Source organism: Pinus tabuliformis, chromosome 3_2 (assembly GCF_031772625.1).
Source record: "Pinus tabuliformis cultivar Carrire ecotype Pingquan chromosome 3_2, CPIR1, whole genome shotgun sequence".
Taxonomy (NCBI): domain Eukaryota; kingdom Viridiplantae; phylum Streptophyta; class Pinopsida; order Pinales; family Pinaceae; genus Pinus; species Pinus tabuliformis.
This window is the reverse complement of record NC_142302.1, coordinates 796,011,803-796,036,312: the sequence shown is the minus strand read 5'-3', so window position 1 is coordinate 796,036,312 and position 24,510 is coordinate 796,011,803.

Below are 24,510 nucleotides of genomic sequence, written 5' to 3'. Positions count from 1 at the left end.
CGGATTAACCATTGTCGAGGAGCCAGGGGTCACTTATCGGTAAACCTTGGATTACTGTCAAGGAGCCGGTAAGGGGATTGGGCTTGTTACTCTGCCCTTGCGTGCTGTCGGAGTTTAGACTGTTCCCCCAGGTGTAATTGTTGTGATTGGTAACCTTAGTGGCCATAATATCTAGGATTCTACCCAAGGTGACGGTGGAGGGAAGGTCCCACTGTACCTGGAGCAGACGTCGGCTATACTCACTTGGATTTTCTGGGGGGTTCGCTTCACTTCGAGACGGTTAAAGTGGAGGAACTTGGTCCAGTCTATTCATTAAGCAGGTTGTCGGCGTAACTGTTCCACCCGCCATTTCTGTACTGAATCCTGCGAGGTTGGGCCTAATCACCAACTAGCGCTTTTGGTCCGGAAGATACTGTTTGTGTGTGCTTTGACGCTCTAGATTCTTTAGGCGTGTGCTTCAAATTTGTTTGGTTCTTTAGAAGACTTTAGGTGGTTTGATTTGAAATTTTTTACTTTGTTTTCCTGTGTTGTAGTTAAAAATCATTAATTGTGGCGGAATTACCGAGACGGTCCCGTCGAATTGCGGGCCAGTCTCCTGAAGTTGTTTCTGTGGCCGAATTGTTGAGAAGATCCCGTGAACTTAGGGGTTCACCTCCTCGAGACGACCCCAGTAATTTAGAAGGTTTAAAGGTCCTTGTAACTCCTCCTAGTGGCAGTAGAGTAGGTTCACCTGAAGAAGGAGAATCTTCCTTGGTAGTCCATCCAGATTACCAAAGTTTAGAAACAGGTTACAATCCCGAAGCTGTTACAGTTTCCGAGCTTCCTGGTAGTTTTTCATCTGCCAGTGAAACAGGCGAAGAACCTGAAATTTCCAAACCTGTTACTCCAACTCCTAGTGTTCCTGATTCACCAAGAATAGAAAGAATTATCATCGAAAATCTTCCTGTTGGATTAATTGCTATAGAAGAACTTGTTCCAGAGGAAGAAATAGGCGTTTCTGATTCTGAAGATCTAATTACCCTTGATCTAAGGGAGCGTGAATCCATCTTTTACAGTCCTCCTAGAAGTGAATCTTGGTACCTTGCATTAACCAATTTTTTAGACAACTCAGTAGGTTTTTCTACACCTCGTACTCCTTTTTCACCTAGAGGAATTCATACTCCTGTAAATATGTCTGGTCAGTCATCTGTGTTTACGCAAAGTCCTGAATCATTTTTACATGGCGGTCCTTCTGTTCCTACTGGGTATCAATCACTTTCTGGTACCTTTGCGGGAGCATCTCCTCAACCCATTGATCATGGGTTATTAGTTGGAAACAGTGGTAATGTACCATTGAGTATAGGTGATGTTTATATGATGTCAGGTTCAACTCCCATTAACCAACCTCAAGGTGGCCAATTACCGCCTGGGGGGCAACCTTCGTTAATGCCTGGGGGGCAACCTCAAGGTACTTCATTCGTGTCTGGAGGGCAACCTCAAGGTCAGTACGCTCCTATGGGGCAATACATACCTCAAGGTCAACCCCAGCCTCAATATGTACCCCAAAGTCAACCTCAGTATCAATATCAACCGCAAGGATGGCAACCTCAAGGATACCAACCTCAAGGTCAAGGTCAACCCCAGTACTCGTATTTACCTCAAGGTTATCAACCTACGGGTCAATACCCTGGTCAAGGTTATCAACCACCTCAAGGGCAATCATATGGGACTGCACCTTACAATTATCAACCCTATCCTCAATACGGCTATGGATCTCAGTATCCTCAACCTGTTACGAGTCAATACCCTGGAATGTTAACGTGGGATCCGTCACAGGGTCAACAGATGTCGCAACCAAGTATACAGTCGGTACCTCAAGCAGGACAACCTGTAGTTCCTGGTCCACCCCAGCAACCGCAACCTGTCCAGTCAAGTGTTCAGACCCCTGTAACTTCCGTAGTTACTCAGCCGCCAATTGCACCTGGTACTCCACCTCACACGGCTGCAGCAACTACCGCTACATCTACCATGCTTACTTCTGGAGTATCGGCAGCTCCGGTTTCTACTGTCCCTGTAACCACTCCTCAGACATCTGTACCGTTGTCTGGACCTACGGTTCAAACCACAGTCCAGATGCCTGTAGGCCAACCTGGTACAAGTACGGTTGTTACTACTCAACCTCAATTTGTTCAACCTCCGTACCAGGGACAGTATCAACCTGGGCAAGCTGCCCAACAACCGGTTTACCAGTATCAACCGTATCCTGGGTACACTTATCAACAACCTCAGCAACCCCAGTACGGTCCGGTTAATCCTGGTTTTCCAGGAGGATATAATATCCCAAATGCAACTCCTGTTCCTAGTTATCCTGGATATCCTCCTCCTGGGGCTGGTATTGTGACTCAGAGTTTTAGAGATCCTAACCGGCAGTTACCGTTTATTGCGACTTTAGATTTACCTGACTTGACGCGCCTAACGAACGATCCAATTCAATATCTTCAGTTCTGGCCGCCAATGCCAAATAAGTTGCCCAGCGATATACCCAAGTTCGAAGGTAAGTCTGGAGAGGATCCGTCTAATCACGTGATGACTTACCACCTCTGGTGTGCTTCAAATTCCATCTCAGATGATTCCATCCGCTTACGTCTTTTCCAGCGTACACTCATTGGTCTCGCGGCCAAGTGGTACATTGAGTTACCACGGGCCTCTTTTTACAACTTTAGCCAGTTAGCTACCTCATTCTTAACTCATTTTCAGTTACCAGTCAGATATGATAACGGTACAGAATTATTAACTTCGCTAAAACAATCGACATCCACGTACATTTCTGATCACATTCATGAGTGGAGACGTCGAAGGAGATTAGTGAAAGTTTTTATCCCAGACCAAATCTTAGCTGAATGGTTTGTCAAATCATTATTACCAAGAATTACTGAAGATGTAGCTAAGGCCGGAGTAGTTACTGAGGAGCAAGTCATTGCTCAGGCACAATACCTTGACTTAGTTTACACTCAGTCGGGTACGTTACACGAGAAAATTCCGGATCTTCCAAAGTCAAACCAAATCGCTGCTGCTCCTTCGGGATCTCATGCCGCTGATGGTATGATTGGTATCGTGACTACGAAGAGAAAGAAGAAGTCTTCCAAGGTTTCAACTACTCCAATTATCACTTTGCCTGATTCTCCGACAGGAGAGTCTTCTCCTGAACTCACCGCCGACATTCACGCCGTAGAGTCATCTACGGCCAAACCAAAAAACGGTGGAAAGAAGAAAGGAAAGAAGAAGGCCAAAGCAGACAAGGCTCCAAAGGAGAAAACGGAAAAGTCGGAAACCAATGACGAAAAGCGCAAACCTCGATATCCTTGTCTCATTTGTGAAGAAGATCATTTTACGAGAGACTGCCCTCATCGGGCCGAGGTAGTGAAAATAGTCAAAGGTTCTCCCACTCCTGCTGTGTTAAAAAATCCATTTCCAGAGCAGGAGAATAAGATGATAGGTTCTTCTTCGAATGCCAGTGAAGAACCCATTTTGATGATGTCTCATGTCAGGATTGCGACTCGATCGCAAGATTATGGTAGTAAGGCTCCTGTTGATGGTAAGGAAGCAGAATCTTCTCACTCTAACCCATCAACCTCAACTCCTGGTTCCGATCCACTACAGATCGAAAAACCTAACCCAGACTTAGTGATTAAGCCGCCCGCCAAGGGTGTACTTCGAAGGTCTGCTTTCAATCCACATGCGAGAGCAGCCCAGAATTACAACATTGTTGAGGACTTAGCTGTTTCACCTTCAGCAATGTCGGCACTCGAAGTGCTGCAATCATGTCCAGCGCAACGAAAATTGCTTTTGTCGGCTATCGGAGCTGTCGATGTTCAGGACCCGAACCTAATGATCTTTGATCTAGAAAATAGTACACCACGTCTCCCCCATCAAATGGCTTTCCAAATCCCAGTGATAGTCAAAAACAGGCCTATTCATCGGACTGTGATTGATGAGGGAGCTTCTACGTGTATTATGTCGATTCAATGTTGGAGATCGCTTGGTTCTCCTTCATTGAACCAATCCCCCACCATCCTTAAGGCCTTTGATGGCCGTGGGTTCCGTCCGTTTGGTATTCTACAAGAATTGCCTATAGGGGTCGAAGGTAAAACCGTTAGTCTGGATGTGGAAGTGGTTGATGCCCCCCTAGACTACAACCTTCTTTTGGGTCGAAGTTGGTCATATGCTATGACAGCGGTCGTTTCATCGGTCTTCAGAGTCATTAAGTTTCCACATAACGGTAAGATCGTGACTATTGATCAGCTGACATACTTTTCATCCGACCCAGCCTCTTCAGAGAGTATTCAACATGTTGGTAAAACGACAATCCCTTATAGGGACATTGGTGTAGGTTTAGTTAAGGATTCCGGTTTACTGGGAACTTTTCCTCTCCCTCCACTCAACGTAGACCCTTCGTTTGCAACGATTCATATGATCACGTCAGAAAACATTATTTATGATGATCCTTGGTATGTTCCATCTGACTCTGAGCTAGATTCGTTCGGTGATGTTATGTCGTTGAGTCCATATGAGATTGCTTATGAAGCTCTTATGTCTTTTACCGATTTTCATTCAACCGAAACCGACCAAATGAATGTGGTCAGTGAAGAGTCACTTTTCACCTCACCCTTAGAACGGATAACGTTTCCCGAAGACGTGTCATCTGACGAACAACTTCGCGAAATCCTAAGTGTAGATGATCTACCATGGGAAGATCTCCATCACAGATCTTCGTTTTTACCTAAGGGCGATGCATTTGAAAATGATTTTTCATCTATCTTTACCGCTGAATATGTCAAAGACGCTCAGGATCCAACGAAACATTCTGATTCAGAGTTGAATTTAGGGAATATTTCTCGTACTATTCCCATTGATATATCAGTGAAGCCCGGAATCGAGGAGAACATTCATATAGGTGCCGCATGTACTGAAGAAGAAATCCAAACTTACAAGGCCCTATTCCAAGAATTCCGCGACGTGTTTGCCTGGTCTTACGAGGAAATGCCAGGAATCGATCCTGCCATTGTTGTTCATGAAATCAAAACCTACCCGGATGCTAAACCCATTCGGCAACGGTTGCGTCAGATTCACCCTCAAAAGCGGCTGCAATTAAAGCAGAAGTCGAAAAGCTGTTGAAAGCAGGTTTCATTTATCCGATCCCGTTAACGGATTGGGTATCGAATATTGTTCCCGTCAATAAAAAACAAGGAACAATAAGAATCTGTATCGACTATAGGGATATCAATCGAGCTTGTCCAAAAGACAACTATCCTACGCCTTATATCGATCAAATTATTGATGATTGTGCCGGAAGTGAGATGTTTTCCTTCATGGATGGTTTCTCAGGCTATAATCAAATCAATATTCTACCTGCCGATCAACCAAAAACGGCATTCATTTGTCCATGGGGGACATTTGCTTATTGCAAATTACCTTTTGGGCTTAAGAATGCCGACGCTACTTTTCAACGGGCGATGTCTTATGCATTTCATGACATCAAGCACATTGTGCAACCCTATCTCGATGATTTGCCTGCTCATTCTTTACATCGAGCTGATCACCTTGTCCATTTACGAGCAATCTTTATGAGGTGTAGGCATTATCGAATTCGGTTGAATCCCCACAAGTGTGTTTTCTGTATAGAAACAGGTCGATTGCTGGGATTTGTTGTTTCAAAAGCCGGCATTCGCGTCGATCCCTCGAAAGTCGAGGCTATCATCAAATTGCCTCCTCCTTCGAGTTTGCGCCAACTCCAAAGTTTGCAAGGGAAAGCGAACTTTTTACGCCGATTCATCCCAAACTACGCCGAGGTCACTAAAGGTTTTACACGGTTGTTGAAACAGAACGCACAATTCTTTTGGGACGAGATTGCCCAACAATCTTTTGATGCATTAAAACACGCGTTGACCCATGCACCGTTATTGCATCCTCCCAACTACAACCAGGACTACTTCTTATACCTCGCAGCTTCGCATTCCACCATTGGAATGGTGTTAGTTCAAGAAGATGAATTCAAAGCAGAGCATGTGATATATTATCTTAGTAGAACCTTAAATCCCACTGAGTTAAAATATTCGCATGTGGAGAAATTGGCCCTGGCAGCCGTTCAAGCTGTCCAGCGTTTTCGTCATTACATTCTTCTCCGCAAAACTACAGTTATTTCGGATTGCAACCCTATGATTTATATTTTGACAAAACAACTGCTAGGGGGCAAGTACTCTAAATGGATTGTCATCCTGCAAGAGTTCGACTTGGAGTTCGAGAAGTCCAAGTCTAAGAAATCTTTAGTTTTTGCGGAATTGATGTGTGATTTCCCGAGTGCTGACACAGAGACTGTGGCAGAAGAGTCCATTGCGGACGAATCCTTGTTTCTTATTAGCACTTTAGATCCGTGGTATGGGGATATAATCATCTATCTCCAAACCCAAACTTTTCGGCCTGAAGCTTCCAAGGAAGACCGTCGAAAAATTCGGTTTCGATCCCAGCAATACAGAATTATTGGAGATACACTTTATCGCCGGGGGGCAGACTTAGTTTTTCGACGTTGTTTAACTCACGAAGAGGCTGAGAGAGTTTTGAATGATTGTCACTCTGGAGCATGTGGCGGTCATATGTCTGGGTATGCCACAGCTCAGAAGGTGTTGCGCGCTGGCTATTTCTGGCCGTCTATGTTTAAAGATTGTATCCTTGCCGTCAGAAAATGCCACAACTGTCAAGTGTTTGATCGAAAGATGCGCGCTCCACCTGCTCCTCTCCACCCTATAATTGCCGCTGGTCCATTCGCCAAATGGGGTATTGACTTTATTACTTGTAACCCTCACTCGGCCGGGGGGCATGCGTATATCATCCTCGCGGTTGATTATTTTACAAAATGGGCCGAGGCGATGCCTACATTCGACGCAAGCGGCAAGACAGCTGCAGTTTTCGTATTCAATCATATCATAACTAGGTTTGGTGTCCCACAAGCAATCATTACTGACCATGGGAGCCATTTTCGAAACGTCATGATGACTGAGCTTACAAGCCAGCTTGGTTTGCGCCACGATAGCTCTACTCCTTATTATCCGCAAGCCAACGGTTTGGTTGAGTCAATCAACAAAGTTCTAGTCATCATGATTCGACGGATCATTGGTATCCATCGAACGAATTGGCATAACATGTTATTTTCGGCGCTATGGGCATATCGAACTTCAGTGAAAAATTCAACAGGTTTCACCCCTTTCCAGCTAGTTTATGGCTTAGAAGCTGTGTTACCTATTGAATGCGAAATCCCATCACTTCAAATGGCTGTCGAATTACTTCCAGCTACTTCCAAAGAGGAGAAACGGTTATTATACTTAGCTAAATTAGATGAGACTCGACGTGACGCTACTTTAGCTATCGAGACTCACGCGAAACGAATGAAAGCTCAGTACGATAAAAATGTAACCCCTCGAAGTTTTTCGGAAGGAGACCTAGTACTATTATATGATCAAGCTAACGATAAGCTAGGTGCCGGAAAATTCGTTCCCATGTGGCATGGGCCCTACATTGTAAAGCGAAAGCTAGCAAAAGGGGCTTATGAGTTAGTTGATTTTGATGGGGACTCTTTGGGTAAACCCAGAAATGGACTTTACCTAAAGAGGTATTATGCTTAAAATGATGGGTATGGAGAAATTTTTAGATAGGTTAGATTTCCTTTCTAGCTAGCAAGTGTGTTAGTTTAGTCAGTGTGCTTAGCTTAGCGAGTGTGGTTTTTCGTCATTATTCTGGCTTATCTTGGTTTTACTCTTGATATTGTAGATGTCGACGCCTCTCCAAACATACATTGGATTTGCTGATGGTGCTTGTCGTAGTACACGGAATATCTCTTCCGCAGCTTGGGTTATCTATTCGCCCTCTGACGAGTTAGTTTCTATGCATGGGGTAAGCCTCGGTCAAACAACGAATAACATTGCAGAATACAGTGCAGTGGTTGAATTATTATCCGAATCTATTTCATTTGGAATTCGACGTTTGATAGTGAGGTTAGATTCTGAACTTGTTGTATTACAGCTTAATAGAGTTTATGCCATTAGAAATCCTGTGTTATTAAGGTTGTTTTTGAGAGTGCGTCTCTTGGAACGTGAATTTGATTACATTGAATATCAACATATTCCAAGGTCCCTGAATACATTAGCAGATGCAATTGCTTCTCGAGTGTTGGACAGACATTTATAATAATCATGCAAGTAAATTTAAAAACATTTCATCATACATGTTAAACAAGATAAGCCGGTAATAGTGATATATATAGATAGAAGTGTGTCAAAAAATATATACATCGTCTTCGATCATAGGTTGAAAACACCTTATGATCGGCAAAATGATAGTACAAAAAGTCAAAAATGTCACATGTGACTACAAAAGTGACTAGTCAATCACTGGTGGTGCTCTCTGTACGACACCACTGCGCGGGCTACCTTACGCAAAAATCTCCTAAACGGTCCAGGGACCGCGACTACAAAACGCTGAAGCCTGATAGGAATGTCGTCCATAGTAGTCTCAGGTATGTCTACCGTGAGACGCTCTAGATCATGCTCCAACTCAGCTAGTACGTCTGCAGCCGCGTCCTGTGGGGCCGGTACCGGTGCAGCTAGATGTAGTCTATCATAAGGCCGGAGGTTGGCTGGACGCTGTGGACCAACATTTGCATTTTGAAAAAGTTTTACTATTAGTTTTGAGACGATATATATAAAAAATACAAAAAATACATAATTAGGAAACTTGTGAAAATAAAAGTACCTCTGTCGTCCCATTGTTCTCCCTGTGGAAGAACCATGTCCGGATCACCTCTGAAATCCATTCCGGCATACGGAAAGTCCTGTATCACAAAAAGCTGGCCCTCTAACCAGTCAAAGTAACTATCTGAGAATCGAACCACTGTCGCACCCTCGTCAGGATGCCGGGCCATCACCGCAACCCATCGAATCAGCTTTGGCTCCCGAGGACCCAAGATATCAACAGTGAGTTGCTGAGGGATCAGCATTGGAACTCTCTCCAAGGCAAAGCTCACGACTATAGGCCCATATCCAAAAGTCTTTAGTCGTCCGTTCTTTGCCTTGGTCAGTTGGCTCTTCATATGAGCCGACACAGCTTCACACCAGTTGAAAATGGTGCCTTGGTAACAGTCAATTGCCATCCGCATTTGGGATCCGGAAGCAATGTGCAAAGCGGCCGCGCCGCAAATTCTGGTGACCGTGAACGCAATGACTTTGAGTTCAGGCAGAGTGATGTGTTTTATCTCTATGCCTTTTGAATGGTGAGCCCCACGTGTGCACCAATCCTCGCGGAGACTATCAAGGGATTGGCCACCCGGCCTAGTCCCCGCAAGATTGAGTTGCTCGCCTCTGTTTGGCAAGCCAGTGAGAAAGTATACATCCAAGGGCTCTATCTCGAGCTGGTGCCCTCCTATGTAAAAGCATTGTTCTTGAATGTTCCATCGCTCAACCAGCCATTCCAAGAATCTTACCTGGCCCCTCATGCCCGGTATGGTCCAATATTTGTATAACCCGCATGCTCTTAGGGCATCCAGAGAAGGTTGGTGATTTATTGCAGCTTCATCTTCCTCTACATGCTCTCTCTCTCTCCAGTCTAACATGATTAATGCCCTGCATATCAAAAAAGACAATTAGAAATTGATTTGAGGTTTTTTGGTAGCTTTTTGGGGGAGTTGGGGTTTTGGAATGCGCACTTCTCGGAAGACGCACCCCAGCTTTGTAGCAGAGGGCGTCCGGACGCAGCTGGCCTGAAGGCGGGCTGCGTCCCCCGACCGTTTTCCCGTATGAGAAAAAGTCGGGGGACGCAGGTCACCCGAAGGGCACCTGCGTCCGCCGAGAGGTGCATTCCAAAACCAAAACCCCCCCAAAAAATGAAATTAAGACCTAAAAATTAATTCTAAATGGATAGAAATGCAGAGTAGGATGTGTAAAATACCTGGATGAAACGGCGTTCGATTCCGACGGTCAGATTTTCCGCAGCGACCACGGGAAGTTTCTTGTCAAAAGCTCCTTTTTCAACCTCCAAAGTCAAACGGTAAAAATGACATGGTAAAAGGTCTTTTTATAGGTTTTTTGGGTGAATTAGTTCATTTTTTACCATGAAAAGATGTTTTTCGACGTATTTTCGCCTATTTTTAAACAGGTATGAGTAATGTGTTGCTTTTGTACAGGACTGTCATTTTTCACAAACAAAATATCAGAGTCATCTTTTAAGCCCTTTTCTGACTCCTAAAACATGAAAAGATCGCCGAGTGTTTCTTTTTCACTCGTTAAAACGGAATTAAAAGACGGTCCGCTTTTAGCTCTTTTCTGGCCGTAAAATCAAGAAAAGATTGCCGGGTTTTTGTCGTTTCAAACTCGATAAGGAAATAAAACGACGTGTCCTTGATCGCTTTTTACTTTTCAGGTCAACGACACTATCATGAAAGTACTCCTTGGTCGCAAGATCAAGCGGTTCCCCCAGGTATTATTTTATACTTTTTCGGGCTTGAGGGACACAAATTTACGAAAAAGTTCAACGTGGAGTTTCCTTAAGTTTTTTCAGACTCTCTAAAATTGAAAAACGCCGAGTTGTTCCTATACTGGGCTCGTTAAAACTTTTACAGTAAAGGACCTGTTCAATTACAAACAGGAACGAACCACTCCTTCCTAGGGTTCGAATTTAAACTAGGTTGGACTCGTCCGAAGGATGAGCTTATAATCAAGCATATGTTATCCTCCTCAAGCTTGTTAAAAATAAAGAGGTACTTGCCAGAAATGGTGGGGGAAAAGAGAGAAGAATGAGCCTATTTGTTACCTTTATTTCAAAAGAAACTTTATTACCACTCTTGAACACGACACTTTTCATTCACCTGGGTTGGGAAATCTTTTACCTCACAGTTGACCAAATCACTTTGAAAGTCTTTAACCGGGTTCCAGGGATTAACTTTGAGTTATTCGTCACCAAGCCATCTGTCGTGTCGTTATGTGTTCAAGAGGTCTGCAAGTAAAACTTTCATCTGCAAAATACTTGTCATCCATTTGACCATCCCTGAGTCAGTCCTTACAGCAACATTTCTTCAACTTGAACAATGATTTCGTGTTGCAGGCTTGCCTGCAACGAGTCGCTTTCTATCGACATCGACACATTATCTAGAAAGATGACTTAGGAATCGACAGTACCTTGAAGTCTGCATGCATCAATGGCAGGTTTCTCGCCTTTGACGACAGTTTACATCATTGACTTTCGATCAAAGGATTCCGTGAAGTGTTCGACATCAAAACATCTATTCACATTTCACGGGTTGTGCTTGGTACTTTGAGAACCATTGACATTACTGGTGGTCTCTCTCACGCTTGTTAACAGTTCACATCATCGACTGGTAATCAAGTGGTTTCTAACATGTTCGACATCAAATCATTTAATCACATGCTTAGAATCGTACCAATTCGGGAAGTAGAAGTGAAGACCCTGGATCTAGTTTTTACCATCCAGGCTGCGAGGAGTTTTGTATTCATTATCTATGTAGACTAATCATAAACAGATGGCTGCGTCCATACTGTGTCTACAAAAGTCTATAAAAATGATGTACTGCAAGATCATTCCTGTATCAGAATAGTTAGTCCATTAGTTAAAGTTTTGAATCTGAGTATGGGAATGCCTACCTCAGTGATGATATAATCTTATACATGTATTTTGTGTTGAAAATTGCAGGTTCCAACCAGGTCATCCACAAGACAATCCTTGAAATGATAAAGCGCTTCACCCTTCCTAGAATTACAAAACCCTAATCTATTCCAGGCTTCGCACTTTAGGGGGCAATCTGTTACACTAAAAAATGTCACCTTGACTACTTACAGTTAGTATGACTCAAATCAACAGTCATGCTACCTCTTTTAGGCAAGTCTCATGCCTCTGTTATCCATCTCAAACTCAAAGAAGAGAGAAAGTCTTGTAAAAACTATGTTTATCTCTGGGGTCGCAGGTTCTCTCTAGCCTTACCTGCGGGGACGCTGACCATGTTCACAAAAACTGCGTCCATGGACGCTCTGTATGTTAAGGGACAGGTGCGTCCTTCTGTAAAAGGCAAAATGCGCGAGTTTCATCTTAAAAAAGTTACTTGTGGTTACTTCTAGAACATTCTAGAGGTCGGTTTGATGAAATGGATGCGCCTCCAGTTGGTTCATGTATCTCTATTAAGAGGGAACTTATCCCATCAATAAGGGAGCTATCCCACCCATAGAGGGGGATGATCCCATTGATAGTGGACCTGAATAACCTCTTTACAGCACTATAAATAAAGACATTGAGCCAGAGGGAGGAGAGGTTGGAGCTATACATTTTCTTTGGGTAAATGCTGCAGGATTTAGGTCTTCCATTAGAACCTTTGTGAGGAGAGATTGTCTTTACTTGATTCTACTTGGAGGTGGGTGAGCTTTGTCAAAGTAGAGGAAAACCCTTGATGGACCCCGGGAGGAACTTGCACAACACCAAGGCCAGGTTGTAAGAGTTTCTTTGTTTCGTTATTAATACAAACTGGTTTATTTTTCTCAATAGCTTGTGTTAATGAGTTATTTCATGTGTTCCTTGGTCTGCATGTTGAATATATGTTTTATTATATGAAATACAAGTGCTTGGTAATTGTTTGATTGTTTGTGGTTGCAGGAATTGACATGAAGGAGGAGCTCATCCGGATCGCCAAGGACGGACTTCAACAATAGCGTTTTGGAATAAGGTAAGCCTAAACACTTGTAGTTTTCATGTTGTAAAAGGTGTATTTAGAGAAAGATCACTCCATTTTCTCTTGTTTGTCATTAGAATGTCTTAGACTTCTAGGAAGGTCAGCCGTGTCCGCACCCTTGACCAATTCCGTGTGACAAGGAGCCGAAGGAGGACCCCCTTGATCAATGAGGATAGGAGGGTCCTTCTCGGACTTAGGAGAATCTGACGAGATGAGAAGAACATGAGCAGTAGAATCATGATGCTCCTCCGGAATAGAGTAATCAACAGGCATTGAAACCAAGTCGATACTCTGTCCGACCAATGGTTGCTCTAGAGCAGGCTTGGCACAACTAGGTTCGGAGGGAGGAGGACAAACAAGAGAAGAATCTAAGTCAATCTCATTGTCCACAGGGAGGGGGTCAAAAGAGAGCTTATAATAACCAACAGGAAGTTTGGATGAAGAAGCTGTAAGACTTTCCAAAACAGTGGAAGCTTTATTCATGAGCGGACAAAGGTGAAGGGGATGATTTCCCTCACATAGTCTACAGGGGATTCGAATCTTCCCTTTCTTCTGAATGTTGTTAGTTGATAGGGTGGCATCACCATGAACTTCAGAGGATGATAAGGGATGAGCCAGATTGTGAGACCATACTTCAAGGATCCTGGGAATGCCAGGACAATCACGAAGAAGGTGGTCATCCTTGCGCAATCTACAAGGAAATTTAACCTTCCGCGGAGGAGAAAAAGGTGGCTCGACTTGAGTTGTACTTTTAGCCTCTCACTTAGGAGACTTCTTCTTCTTCATCTTCTTCTTCTTCTTCTTAGCCACCTAGTTACTTGAATCCAGAATTTCACCAGGCGAAGTAGAAGATGAGGACGTAGAAACAGGCGAAGAAGGGAAGAGGTCCACCTTAGAATCAACATGATGTTGTTCGGGTGGAAGAACTGATTGACCAACAGTTGAGACGGTAGGGACCAGAGAGGTTGAGAACAACCAAACAGGCAACCCAACAGTTAACCCGGGGAGGGACAACATTGCCATGTAAGGAGCAACAACATTTCCAAAAGGAGGGAAATGACTAGAATTCCCATCAGAGGGGATGCCTGGGTTGGTAAACTCTGAAAAAGTTTCCATCACAAACGAGAAAGAACCCTAATCAAACTAATGCAAACAAGATCTAATAGGGTAGATGTGAACGTAGTCGAATAAATTTTAAGACACAAGGACATAACTTGACCTTTTCATCTTTAAAGAGTTGAAAAAAGGACAAAAGATGACTAGTCGCCTTCGAATGTTTAATGAGCCTGAAGTGACAAGTGCTCAGATGGACCTTTTCTTTTAGGGAGTCCAAAAAGGAATGAAAGTGACTACTCTGGAGAGCTAGGCAAAAGGGTTTACCTAAAAAATCCATAAAACTGCATATACACCTTGGCAGTATGAAAACCAAGGACTTTCCGTACGACAGTCAATCTTCCTGAATGCTGTGTTCGGTGCGTTACGGCTTGTAAGGCGGCAGAAACGACTTCCTATGGATAAAGGATGATAACCTAGTGGGGTCTCCCCATATACTCGACAGTATGTGGGAGCTCAAATCCGTGCTAGACCACTATTGAGTCACGGAAGGAGGAATCACCCAACCTTGAGTGAAACAAAAGTGACTAGGTTTAACGACGCCAGAGCACGTCTCTAGCCTAGACCTTTAAATGTGTGCGTTATGTTCCAATGCATTGTTAGACCCATTCAGTTCATTTTAAAGCTGATCTTGGATTATGTTTCAGTTTTCAGACCCTATTGTATGTAATCTCTCAAAATTCCCTAAATGCAAACTATATGCCAAAATATGTCATTTCATTCAATGAATGCTAGTTACGAGAGGGTTTGAGAGCTTTCACGCAAACGAAATGATCACAAAACAACAAAGAACTTCCCTAATGCAGCTAATGGAAATTAACAAACTTTTCTTTAATATCACTAATCACTAATCAAAATGAAAAGTTCTAATTCCCATTAACTAATACAAATCAAAAGAGATTTTTTCTTTTATGTTGATGGAAAAATGCACTAAACAAACTTTGAGAAATGATAACAAACAAATTCTACTCAATACAAGCACATTCAGATCCCTAAATCACAAATGAAAACTCCAAAGAACAAGAAAGATCCCAAAGACACCAATGAGCTGTGTAATCTAGGCTCGAAGTGAGACGAAGCGGAATTCAAGTGAAGACAAAGCAAGTCACCCAAATAACGCAACAAAATGATTAACAACCACTAAGAGAGTGCAAGGGAGCAATTAGAAAGTTGATTGGACTAATAGAAGACCAAAACTCCTAAGGAAGGCTCGACACACAAAGCCACTAGATGCCCTAGGGCTAGAAATGTGAAATCAATAGAAAATGGCAAACATCCAAAGGGTAAAGGTAATCTATGCACAATTCACTTGAAAAGTATTCTGAAAATGAGAATTCTAATTATGCAAGTATGATCTATGCAAGAGAATTCTCAAACACAAGATGATTCTAATGTAATCCAAGAACTAATCAAGTGCAAATCAAGAAAATTGGGTGAGAGTTCCAAAGATCAAAAAATAAAAACACTCAAAGGCGATTAACACTCATACACAATTGTGAAAAGACTGGGACAAATCTCCAAGTAATGACCAAAGGAAATCAAATTAAGAATTTCTCAAAAAAGATACTCAAAACCAGTCAAACAAGACTCCAACAGACTCAAGTAGTCGAAAAAAGGTACCTAGAACAAAAGCAAGCTCAGCAGGGTCAGAAACAAGCAAACTTCAAAAGTTCCCAGGCCTGGCGTGACTGTCAGGCTGAAAATAACACCTTTAAGTGATTGGCGTGGGTTGTCAATGTGCAACTGGCGCCAACAGGTGCGACTGTAACGCTATAAAAGAGCGCCAACCGAGTTTGCTATGGAAAAATAAAAAACAAACGAGCCAAAGATAAGTCAACAATACCCAGGTACACCAAGGGGTAAGAAGCAACACAGGGACTCAACCCAGAAAGCTAATCAAGCAGGAGAAACCAAGAAACAACCAAGAAACAAGGCAAGTTCAAAGCCGTTCAGTTCGTAAACCAAACCGGAGATGGACTGAAGTGGCGTTGATCTACTTTGCTAATGCGGAGAAATAGCGTTTTGAAGGCTATCTGGCCATACTTCAGGCTCCGTCTAAAGTTTACAAATCAAACAACAAGACAAAACAAACAACAAGGAAAAAAGCCAACTCCCCAGTTGAGTCGCCAAATTGTTGTGGAGGTAAATCCCCTCTGCGGACAGAGGCGATCCCTACTAGCCCAAATGGGGTCTAGCAACAATCAAACAACGCTAACACACAGGTTCCTAATTGCAAATCAAAGACCGATGATGAGGGCCTACCTGGATTCCAACGCTAGTACTTGTAGAAGAGTCGTCGCTCCCGTTCCTTTGCTCCAGCTAGTCACAATCCCCACGATCCTCATGAATGGACACCTGCACATGCAAAGAACGACACAAACACAAGCATAAAATCCAATAGATGCAACTATATATCAGTCAGAAAGGATATAACTCAATCATCATTACAAAGACAATAAGAGTGGAACCATAATGATAGTCATCTATTATTGATAAACAAAGAAGAATACAACCATAGTTCTGACGTCAAATCCTCCTTTGGCTGGGTGATCAGAAACACATGCCTTGCAAAGCTTATTGGGAATGGGGAACAAGACTCTCTCTCCTTGGTTGCTTGGACAAGAATCTCCTCACTTTAGATTTAGCTTCATGGGAATGAAGAAGGCTTCTTGTAGCATGAGCTTAGAAATTCTCAGACTTTGAGACTTAGAATTTGGAACTTGGAGACTAACTTGTCATAGGCAAAAGGACAAGCTTTTATAGATAGAGGAGAAGGAGTTAGGTCCATCCACAAGATTCATGGGATTGGCTTTATCACTAAGAAGCTTCCATGAGGGGTGGAGAACTACTTCCCTTCCATGGAGATTTGAAGCCCAACTGAACTAACTCAAGATGGAATCTATTCAGGAATGGGTTAGGAAGAACCTTCGTAAGTTTGTTTGTTAAAAACTTTACCCAACTGGGCTGGCACGAGTGTAACTCTGAGACATAGCGCCAGCTGGCGTGCCCTCTTTGGAGGATTTCCCTCATTGGCACGAGTGATACACAGTGGAACCACGCCAATGGAAAAGGGCTATTTTTATGGGTATTTTGTAGAAGGTGTCTTCAGGGCATATGAAGTACATACTCAAGGGGATACAATGCAAGTGTTTTCAGGTTATTTCACTTCTCACAGGTCCCGGAATAAGTCCTCCAATGTGCGGGAGAAGGGGTAATAGGGACAGTGACAAATTACTGTGTAACACTTTCCATTCCAATGGGTGGTGCTAATGTTTTACTAGGAGTCCAATGGCTACAATCTTTGGGTACGATAGCTTTTAATTTTCAAGAACTTTTCTTGAAATTTTTTTGGTAAGGAAAGGAAGTTGAATTGAGGGGTATCGAAGGGAAACCTAGAAAGGTAATCAACTCTAACGACATGAAAAAGCTTCTAAATAAAGAACAACAAGGCGTACTGTCACAATTATATTCACTAGAGGATCCCACATCGAAATCATGTATTTCTCCAGATCTTCAAAATGTTTTGGACAATCATTCCAAGGTATTTGAGACTCCCAAAGGCCTCCCACCTATTCGTGATCATGACCATGCTATTCATTTGATTCAAGGAATTTTTCCTCCAAACATTAGGCCTTACAGATATCCATATTCCCAAAGGAGTGGGAACTCATTCAAAAGTTGCAAAAGATCCTAGTTCAAACAATGTTGCGAGAACTTGACAAGGAAGGAAAATTCATATTGGAACTTGAAGCAATCATAGAACTAAGAAATCGACAGCTACGAAATAGATCAATTTCAGAGTATCTCATCAAGTGGATGAACTTACCCGCTAAAGATTCCACATGCGAGGACAATAATTTTATACAGAAGCATCAAGAACTACTCAAGCGTTGAGGACAACACTTTTTGAAGGAGAGGGGCATGTTAGGTCCCTATACTACTAGTGTAACCCCTTATTGTTATTAGTACAACCCCCTTATTATATGTGTGTGCCCATGTAGTCCCCATATTATTATTATCGTGCCCCATAGAAGCCCATTATTGTTATTATTGTGCCCTTACATTATTATTGTTATGTCGGGTTTGATTATATTATGACCCCTTAGTCTCCTATATATAGAAAGGAGGTCTTGTCATTTGTATCATCTAAGAATTGTTCATTTGTGTAATATAAAGGAGTTTTCCCCCTTGAAGAGGCTTATTTCTAAGGCATTGATGTATTTTTTCTGTCCTTTTATGAGCTGGCTTCATAACATGTTACCCAGGTGGAATTCCAGTTCCAACTACACAAGCTATTCCAGGATATCCCAAGTATCCTTCTCCAGGGGTTGGACTTAACCTGCAAGGTTATCAAACTCTGTACCAAGACCCTAACCAACAATTACCAGTCATTGCAACCCTATATTTACCTAATTTATCTCAAGTAATAAACAATCCTATTTATTATTATCCTTTTTGGTCGATGATTCTCACCAAATTACCGAGTGACATACCCAAATTTGAAGGCAAATTAGGATAAGACCCATCCAATCATGTGATGACATATCATCTTTAGTGCACATGAAATTCTTTAATCGATGATTCTCACCAAATTATCAAGTGACATACCAAAATTTGAAGAAAATTAGGAGAAGACACATCCAATCATATGATCCCATATCATCTCTAGTGTGCATCGAATTCTTTAATCGGTGATTCTATCCAACTTCACCTTTTCCAACTGGTTTGGTAGCCAAATGGTACATTGAGCTACCTCACACTTCTTTCCATAACCTTAACTCTCTAGCAAAAACATTTTTAACCAATTTCCATCTACCGATTCATTATGATACTGGTACCGAACTATTGACTTCCTTAAAACAATCAAAATCGACTCACATTTATGATCATTTACATGAATGGAGACATAGACATCAGTTAGCCAAAGCTTTTATTCCATATCATATTTTAGCTGAATGGTTTACAAAGTCATTACTTCTCGTTATTACCCAAGATGTTGCTAAGGGAGGTATCACGACTAAAGAGAAGGTAATTGTTCATGCCCAATATTTAGACTTAGTCTATACTCAATCTGGCACCTTGTACGTGAAAATCCATAATTTACCGTGCCCAACAAATGGTCAAATAGGATCTAATGCCGTTGATGGTATAATGGGTTATGCTAGCCAAGAATCTAACGGGAAAAATAAAAATTCTAAAAGTAGTCATACTTTGGCCATATAAGATTCACCCAATGAAATCCTTTCTTTGGAAGTTATTTCCAAAATTAATGTCCTAGAATCTTCTACCGACAAGAGTCAATCGTCTAGAGGTAAAAATAAGGGGAAATGTAAATTGAAACAAAATTATTCTTTGAAAGAGAAACCCACTAAAATTGATCCTCATGACAAGAAATGAAAACCTCTCTATCCTTGCCTTAGTTGCAATGAGGATCATTATAAAAGGGAATTCCCACATCGGGTAGAGGTTTACAAATTCATTAAAGGTTCTCCAACACTTATTGTTTTGAAGGATCCATTTCCTTCTTAAGACAGCAAAATGGTTTCTCATAATACATATTCTTCTTCCACATCACAAGATATCATGATGATGTCTTCACAGTAAGTTATGGTAGCGATGAGATTAAAATATTACGGATCGAATGGTCTTGTGGGAAATGGGAATGAGACTATTTCATTTGGTCAAGCTTCGAGTTCAATTCCTCCTCCTCCTTCTGAACCATTGTAGATCGCAAAACCAAATCCTCACATGATGGTTCGACCACCTCCTAAGGGTGTGATTTGGAAATCATCTTCCAATCCACATGATAGAGCTGCACAAAATTACAACATTGTTGAATACCTAGCTATGTATCCTTCCTCAATGTTAGCTCTTGAAGTGTTACAAACATGTCGAGCACAACGGAAGCTATTATTTTCGGCCATTGGAGTTATTGATTCAGGGGACTCTAATCTAATTATATTCTATATTGAGAGTCATATACCTAGACTCCCACATCAACTGTCATTCAAAATTCCAGGTTTTGTCAAAACGAAATGAGTGTTTCACACTATTGTTGAAGAAGGAGATTCTATGTGTATTATATCAATTTCTTGTTGGAAATATTTAGGTTCTCCAACCATCAATCAGTCACCTACCACTCTAAAATCCTTTAATGGAAGATGTTTTTGTCCTTATGGAATCCTAAATGACCTGCCCATAAAATCAGAGATTAAAATGATCATAATTGAATTTGAAGTTGCTGATGCTCAGCCCAATTACAACCTCTTTCTTGGTCGAAATTGGACCTACGCTATGTCAGTAGTGGTCTCATCGCCTTTCTGAATGATACAATTTCCTCACAAAGGAAAAAATGTCAAAGGAGACCAGTTTTCTTACTATAGTTAAAACCCTAACTCTATGGGTAGCATACCTTTTGTCAGAAAAATGAATACTCTTTATGAGGATATTGGTGTTGGTTCTCTCAAAGACATCATTGATGGAGACCTTTTCACTCCCTCCACCTAACTTTCCTTCCAATTTTTCAAGGCTAACATGATTACATCAATCACTATGGAATCATCTGATCCATGGATAATTCCTTCAGAGTCTGAATTGACCTCTTATGGCAATGAGATTCCTTTGATCCCACTTGAATTGGCTTATCAGGTAGTTCAATCATTTTTTGACCCATCATCTTCTGAGATTGATCGAGTGGATATGATCAATGATGATTATTCTCCTTTACCTTGGTTAGAACCAATTTCACTTCCTAATCCTTTCTACTATACGTTTCCAACTGACAAAAGTATTATGGAGGTCATGAATTTGGATAAAATTTCATGCAAAAATCATCACCATTGTTAATCTTTTCTACCTGACCTTGATAAAATCGAGAATGATTTTTCAACTATGTTTTCGCCTGAGATTGTAGATAGTCCGAAATGGCCCATTTCATTTTTTCAAGATGAATCCGAAAGACATTTGGGAAATATATATACAAAAATTTCCATTGACATCTCAGTCAAAATAGGAATTATTGAGAATATTCACGTAGGCACTTCGTGCTTGTTTGAATAAATTCAAACATATAAAGCCCTGTTTTAATAATTTACGACATTTTTGCTTGGTCCTATGAGGAAATGTCAAGAATTAACCTCAACATTGCTTTTGTATGAGATCGAGAATTACCCAAAAGTAAAACCTAACAGACAACAATTGCGTCTAGTGCATCCATGAAAGGTTGTTGTGATTAAAGTTGAGGTCGAGAAACTGCTCAAAGTAGGTTTCATCTACCCGGTTCCCTTAACTGATTGGGTGTCTAATATTGTACATGTTAACAAGAAGTAGGGAACTATTAGAGTATTTGTCAATTACAAGGATAAAAATAAGTCTTTTATAAAGGAAAACTATCCTACCCCCTTTATCAATCAAAGCATTGATGATTTTCCTGAAAATGAAATGTTTTCATTTATGGATGGATTTTCTGGCTACAACCAAATCAACATACTCCCTATTAATCAACATAAAATCGCATTCATATGTCCATGGGAGACTTTTATCTATTGAAAACCCCCGTTTTCTTTGAAGAATGTCAGTGCAACTTTCCAACGAGCTATTTCTTACACATTTCATGATATCAAGCATATTGTGCAACCTTATTTGGATGACTATACAGCTCATTCACTGAGACATGAACACCATCCAAAGAATTTGAGAGCTATATTTATCATATCGCATCACTACAATATACTCTTAAATCCACACAAGTTTTTTTTTTGTGTGTAATCTGGCCAATTTCTAGGATTTCTCGTTTCAAAGGAATGCATTCATGTCAATCCGCTCAAGGTTGAGACTATTTTGAATTTTCCTCCTTCCAATCTTTGCCAACTCTAAATTTTGAAAAGGAAAGAAAACTTTTTACATCGATTCATCTAAAACTACGCCAAGTTAACTAAGGGTTTTACTCAACTATTGAAAAATGGAAATTCATTCACTTGGGATGAAGTGGCTCAAAAATCCTTTGATGCACTTAAATATTCATTAACCCATACACCGTTGTTGCATCCTCTCAATTATCATTGATAATACTTTTATACATAGCTGCATCTGATGATGCTATTGGCATGGTTTTAGTTCAGGAAGATGAATTGAATGAAGAGCATGTCATATATTACTTAAGAAAAAATATGCAAAATTGAAGCAAAATATGCACATGTGGAGAAATTGGCCTTGGTAGTTGTTCAAGTTTTCAAATGATTTCGTCACTACATTCTATTGTGAAAAACTACTGTGATTTCCGATTGAAATGCCATGGTTTATGTTACACAGTAATTTGTCACCATCCCTGTTACTCCTCTTGTCGTACTTTGGAGGACTCATCCCGGGAGTTATAAGAAGTGACAAAGTCTAAAAACACTTGCATTATGTTCCCCTGAGTATGTACTTCATGTTCCCTGAATACACCTTCTACAGATTATCCCTGAAAAGTGCTCTTTTTCCATTGGCGCAGGTCCACAGTATCTTACCCGCGCCAATCATGGAGATCCTCAAAAGAGGGCGCGACCACTGGCGCCCTGTCTTAGAGCAACAGTCGCGCCAACCAAGTTTGGTCATGCTTTTTGCCTTAACGCACGCCCGACTGTTGTTTCCTTCATTACATGGAGCTTTTTGAGGATAAAAAATTAGTCTTATGTCGAGTTCTATCCTATCTCCATCTTAATGGCTTTTGGGGATAATGTTAATCCACAATAGGTGTCCCGGTTCATCGTATCCTCCTCCCTTCTTCATCTATATAAGCTTGTCCTTATGCATTTGACAAGCTAGTCATGGAGTGCTAGATGTTGAGTTCTTGAGTTCTTGGAGGAATGCTAGTTGTGGTTATCATGAGTGATAATGAAGCATAGAGAGGTTATGCTGCCGGAGAGGAGATACATTGCAAGACACATATAGTTGCTCGCCCAGCCAGGAGAGGTTCAACGTCAGAACCTTGGTTGTAACTTTTCCTGTTTATTATTAATTAATGAGCGACTGCTATTATAGTTCCAATCTCATTGTCTATTATGGTGATGTGTTGATTTATTTCCTTTCTGACTGAAATATAGTTGTGCCTTGGTAGATTTTATGTTGGTATCTGTCTCTTCCTTTGCATGTGCAGGTGTTCGTTTATGATCTGCTGGAACGAGGGAGCGGGAATATCAACTCTGCTTCAACCATAGCGTTGGATTCCAGGTTGGTCTTCTTAATTCACCTTTAATGCATAACTAGGAACTTGCGTGGCAGCGTGGTTTGATTGTGGCTAGTTCTATTTTAGGCTAGTGGGATCACCTCTGTCTGCAGAGGGGATTTACCTAACCAACAATTTGGTGACTCCGCTAGGGAGAAGCTATTTGAAGTTTGTCTTGCATGTTCATTTTCTTCTGCTTGCTTGAGTGAATGAGCTTCCTAGGTCATTTTTGAGTTTATTCTTTACTGTTTGACCCATCTGAGCACTGTCAACCCGACCTGAGGTCGTATTATTTATTTTTCTAGCCGGCAAGCTTAATTGGCGCGGTTATTACCCTGACATTCACGCCAGTTGGCGCATGTTGCTCAAAAGCAACTCGCGCCAATCCTGTGGTAGCGCCAGTTGCAGGCTGACAGTCGCGCCAGCCCTGTAAATTTTGCCTGGGTGTGGGTGGAAAGCTCTTTCAGTCTCTTTTTATATCTCTGACAGCCTCTGGAAGTGTGTTGAACCTCTGTTTGACTGGTCTTAGCCTTTATCCTTCAGTTGTTTGCTTATTTCTATTGATTTTCGTCTCAACCCTAGAACATCTAGTGACTTTGCATGTCTGGCCTTCTGTGGGAAGTTTCGATCTCTTGATTATCCAGTCAACTTGTTGGTTGTGTTCTGCAACTATCCAGTGATTTGTTAAAGCTTCATCTTCTATACTCTGAGTGATTCACTTCTAGCCTCTTTGGATTTTACTTGACTTCATTGAAAGTCTTTGTGTTTTTCCTTGCTTGCATAGTTCATTTTGGTGTTTTAGAATTGGTTCTATTTCATTGAGTGAACTTGGATTGTGCATATCTCTTACGATTTGTTTAAATGCATCATGCCATCTTAAAGGAAAGAAAAACAAAATATCTTTTGCATTCTATTAGTTAGCATTTGTTGTTATTTGTCGCTATTAAAAAAAAAAAGAAAAAATTTCATTTCTTGTTATTAGCTGCATTAGGATCTTTGTTGTTTGTTGAGTGATCATTTCATTTGTGTAAAGATCTCAACCCTCCTATAGATAGAATTCATCGAATCAAATGATATAATTTTGGCATATAGTTTGCATTTAAGAAGTTTTTGAGATATCGCATACGGTAGGACCAAAAAACTGAAACATAATCGAAGATAAACTTTAAAATAAACTCAATGAACATAACAACGCATTGGAACATAACGCAAATACTCTAGAGGTCTAGGTTAGAGACATGTTCTGGCGTCTTTAAACTTGGTAGTTTATGGTCGAATTGTTGGGTGATTCCTCCACGGTGAAACGATAGGTGCCAATATGGACTGAGCTCCCACGTACCGTCGCGTATATACGGGAGACCCCACTAGGCTATTATCCTTTATCCATAGGAAGCCGAGTTTGCCACCTTACAAGCCGTAATGCACTGAACACAGC